We start from the raw sequence: 5,315 nt of genomic DNA, 5'->3' as shown, positions 1-5,315 counted from the left end.
GGGCCTAATGGTTACATGGTGATATATCCGAGTAGGATAGGGTAGCTGAGGGACAGGGGTGCAGTGTATGGGTGTCATGGTGGTGTAGGATGAATATGATATGAGCTGCAGGGTAAGGCCCCTTTCACACAGGCGGACCGTTCAGATCCGCCTGTCAGTTTTTTTGGCAGGTCTGAATGGACACCCTATGCATCTCTATGGGGCATCGGATGTCAGCGGAGACATGTCCGAATCTGAACGGATGGAAACCCTATTTTCCATCTGTCCAGCGGATGGGATCAGATGAGAATGGACAGACGGTCCGTTCCTATCCGATTCCCCCATAGAGAACAACGGGACCTGACAGCTGTGTCTCCGCACACAGCGTGGAGACACAACTGCCATTCGCCTGCTCAGCGGGGGATCGGCGGATTGATCCCCCGCTGAGAAAAACTGAGTCCGCCTGATGGACTTCCTGTGTGAAAGGGGCCTAAGGGTGAAATGGTGGTACAAGTTAGCTGGGTGACCAGGGGTGCAGCGTAGAGGCGATCTATAGATGTGGACTGAGGGGGCTGTGTGACAGGGGTTGCAGCGTAAGTATCACAGGGTGATAAGGGGGATGCAGTGTAAAGAGTGCAGGGTGAGCAAGTTGGGTTACAAAATGATATGGGATGAGGGAGATGGGTAATCGGCTGTAGTGTAAGTCCGTCCCCATTCACACCGGTGCAACTTGTCATGCGATTTGGACCTGTCAAGTTGCGTGACAAGTCGCACCCTATTGTTGGCAATGGAACTGTTCAAATCGGTGCAACACCAACTTTGCAATGCTGCACCAATTTAAAAAAAGAGGTTCCTGCGCTATTTTTTTCTGATTTTTAAGTGTGACTTGCATAGACATCTGTGCATGAAGTTGCACAGATGTCAGTTAAGTCGCACCTGAAGTCACACTGACCTGTGGCTTGGAAATTGTACTATTTGAAATGAAGTCGCACGATTTCAAAGTCAGATTCGGTGTGAACTAAGGGTTTTATGAGGTTGAAGGAGCTGGGAAATAGGTAGGAGGACATGGGGTTAGGGATGAGGGAAGGGAGCTGGTTGAAAAGTGCAGTGTTACATTTTCTAACAATTGTGTGAACCAGATTTAACCTCCCTGGCGGTATGATTATGTCAGGAATTCTGTGCCAAAAGCGGTACAATTGTTTTCATGGAAATTTGGCGTTATGTATTATAGGCCTACAATTCTTTGTAATTACTGACTTAAACCTGACCAAAACAAGACTCTAGTAGACATCCCAGATGTGATAAATTTGAAACACAAACGCATGAATTATAATCGAATCAATAATATAATTTTATATATATATATATATATATATATACACATACATACATACATATACATTATATATAATATAAAGTGTGTTATGTGTTTGTGTTTTGTGCAACGTTTTGAATTTCCCTCCCTAGTTCCGCTCCCATGCAGCATTGCTGCTGCAGGGAACGGAACTAGGAAGTCATCACACCGACGGACGAGCGGCGGGGATCTCGGCTGGCGGTCACAGCAATGAGAGATCATCGCTGGATCGCCAGGAGAAGGTAAGAGACACCGCTGCGCTCTCTGCACATCTACCCCGAGCGTGACTCGGGGATACCGATCCTGGACTAAAAAATCCACCCCGAGTCACGCTCGGGATTACCGTCAGGGAGGTTAAGAAACAAAATTTCGGTAGCGGCTATTCCATCCCTTAACAACTTCCTGCCCGCCCTATTACAAATTTAAGGCGGGAAGGTGGTTGTTATCCTGACCCACCGTCCTATGACGGAGGGCAGGAAAAGCAGCTAGCGCGCACTCCTGAGTGTGCGCACCGCGGCAATTGGGCTTGTAGCGTGTCCCTCGGACACAGCGCATACCCAATCAGGGTAAACAGCCAATCACGTGGTAATCACAGCCGGTCATAATCAAAACACAGGGAAAGCTGTTACTACTGATCTCAGCTCTTCTCACACACCCATCGTGATAGGAGAAGAGCGTTCATTAGTGATCAGTGAGCCCCCCCAAATAAAGAGAACCTATAACCTATTGTCACAGCCCATCTAGATCTGCCACTGTCACATCTTGAGCTGTCACACAGGCCTGCCATCAGTGACCACATCTTGATTTGTCACACAGGCCCACCGTCAGTGACCACATCTGGATCTGTCACACAGGACCTTTCACACGAATGATCCAATCAGATCCGCCTGTCAGTTTTTTAGGCGGATCTGATCCCCCATGCATCCCTATGGGGCAGCGGATGTCAGCGGAGGCATGTCCGCTGCCATCCGATCCTGTCCGTGAAATCCGGACGGATGGAAACCCTATTTTCCATCCGTCCAGGGGATCGGATGAGGCGGTCCACTCTCATCCGATTCCCCCATAGAGATGCATGGGGCTCCGACACCTCCCTCTCCACACACAGAGCGGAGAGGGAGCTGTCACCTTCCTGCTCAGCAGGGATCTGTGTATCGATCCCCCGCTGAGCAGCACGGACCGTGTGAAAGAAGCCTTAAGTTATTTGATATACTGTATGTGTGAGATCTATTGTCATTATTTTTGTTTCTTTTGGGTAGCGCTACACCCTTTTTGTATTATTCTTTATTAAAACAAACCGACTCAAGCGTAGTAGTGTAGCATGTGATTAAAAACGATTTATTGGATCAGAAAAATGCACTCACAAAAACTGTATGTGCTAAGCATTGTGGATGATAGATTTTATATATATAAATTGTATTACTTTTAAGGTTTGATAGGTGGGGTAGAATCATTTATTTGGTGACTGCACAAACTGTTTTTGATATTATTTGCAGTGTAAGGCTCCATGTACATGGGACGTTAGAAAAAACGTGCTGCAAAGCTAGTTCTGACGCCGGGAAAAAGCAGCTGTTAAACGTGCTTTCAGTAGCTTTTTCCAATCGGCGTTATTGCGCGTTTGGCCACGTTGCTTTTAACAGCGTTTTTACTGCCTCCATTCAAAATCAATGGTTCCCAATGGGAGCCTATTGATTTGAATGGAAGTCGCACCGCAAGTCGGATCAGGATGATCCGACTTGTGGTGCGACTTGCGCTGTGAGAATCTTGAGGGGGAACTCCACGCCAAAATGGGGGAAAAAACTGCGTGGGGGTCCCCCCCCAGGTTCTAAACCAGGCTCTTTGGGACTGGTATGGAATTTGAGGGTAGCCCCACGCCGAAAAATGGCGTGGGGTCCCCCCCAAAATCCATACCAGACCATTATCCAAGCACGCAGCCCGGTAGGGCAGGAAGGGGGAGGGGACGAGCGAGTGGCCCCACCCCCCCTGGACCATACCAGGCCACATGCCCTCAACATGGGGGGGTGTTGGTGCTTTGGGGCAGGGGGAGCTCTGCACCCCCCACCAAAAAGCACCTTGCCCCAATGTTGATGGGGACAAGGGCCTCGTCCCCACTACCCTGGCCGGTGGTTGTGGGGGTCTGCGGGCAGGGGGCTTATCGGTAACTGGAAGCCCCCTTTAACAAGGGTGGCCCCCCAGATCCCAGACCCCCTCCCTATGTGAATGGGTAAGGGGTACACTGTACCCCTACCCGTTCACCCCATAAAAGGCAGTGTATGGAAATAACGACAGGAGACGTTTTGGAACGTTTATTAACCACTTGCCGACCGCCGCACGACTATCTACGTCGGCGGTCAGCCCCTCACAGGCAAACTAACGTAGGGCTACGTTGCTTGCTTGTGAGGGTCTAGGGAGCGAGCGCGCGCCCCCGGGGGCGCGCTCCCGCGTGGTCACGGACCCCCCCGCGCGTGTGACCAGCGGACCCGATGTCCGCCGGTCACTCGGCGATCGGCGGGGGAGAGGGAGAATGTCAGGCAGCTTGTGTAAACAAACTGCCTGTCATTCTCCTCGCTGCAAAGACACTGATAAAACGGATCTGGTATGTAGATCCGTTGATCAGTGTCCTTACAGCTAGAGCCACAGCCAATCACAGTAGAAACCACGCCCCTAGGGACACACACAGCCCCTCCCTTCCAAATAAAGTTAACCCCTTCACTACCAGTGTATTTTTACAGTAACAGTGCATATGTATAGCACTGATTACTGTAGAAATGTCACTGGTAACCCCAAAAGTGTCAAAAATGTCAGTCAAGGGTCCGATCTGTCCGCCGCAATGTCGCAGTACCGCAAAAAAAAATCGCAGATCGCCGCCATTACGCGTTGAAAAAAAAAACAACAAAAATGACAAAAATCTTTCCCTTTGTTAGTAAACGCGATAACTTTTGCGCAAACCAATCAAAATACGCTTTTTGCGATTTTTTTTTTACCAAACATAGGTAGCATAAAACAAATTGGCCGAAAATTTTAAAAAATTTTGATTTTTACATTTTTTTGGGGGGAATTTCATATAAAAAAATGTGAAAAATATTGCTATTTTTGCAAAATTGACGCTCTTTTTTTGTTTATAGCGCGTGATCAAAAAATCGCACAGGTGATCAAATACCACCAAAAGAAAGCTCTGTTTGTGGGAAAAAAAGGACGTCAAATTCGTTTAGGTACAGCGTCGCACGACCGCGCAATTGTGCGTTAAATTCACGCAGTGCCGAATCGCAAAATACCCCCTGGTCGGAATGGGGGTAAAATCTTCCGGGGCTTAAGTGGTTAAAAATCTTCATCCGGACTTCTCCGCTCTGGTCTTCTCCCTTTCCGCTCTTCTTGTCTTCTCCTCTCCGCTGTTCTCGTCTTCTGCTCTTTTGCTGTCCGCTCTTCTGCTGTCCAATCTTCTGCTCTTTTGCCCTCGGCTCTTCTTCTTCCTCCGGTCCTCCTCAGACGATGTCTCTGGTGATTATGCCGGTCTCCGGTCTCTGCAGCTTGTTATATAGCCATTAGGGGTGTGGCCTCCCGATGACGTCATCGGGAGGCCCCGTCCCCTCATGTCACAGATGACGTCATCTGCGAAATGGGGGGGGGGGGGGGTTGGGTCTCCCGATGACGTCACCTGGTGACCACGCCCACAATGGCTATATAACAAGCTGCAGAGACCGGAATAATCACCGGAGACATCGTCTGAGGAGGACCGGAGGAAGAAGAAGAGACAAGCAAAAGTCAGGCAAAAGAGCAGAAGATTGGACAGCAGAAGAGCAGACAGCAAAAGAGCAGAAGACAAGAAGAGCAGAGAGGAGAAGACAAGAAGAGTGGAAAGGGAGAAGACCAGAGCGGAGAAGTCCGGATGGAGATTTTTAATAAACTTTCCAAAACGTCTCCTGTCATTTCCATACACTGCCTTTTATGGGGTGAATGGGTAGGGGTACAGTGTATTCCATACCCA

Source organism: Pelophylax lessonae (assembly GCF_965119305.1).
Source record: "Pelophylax lessonae genome assembly, chromosome: 1".
In the NCBI taxonomy this organism is placed as follows: Eukaryota; Metazoa; Chordata; class Amphibia; order Anura; family Ranidae; genus Pelophylax; species Pelophylax lessonae.
This window is presented reverse-complemented; position numbering follows the sequence as displayed.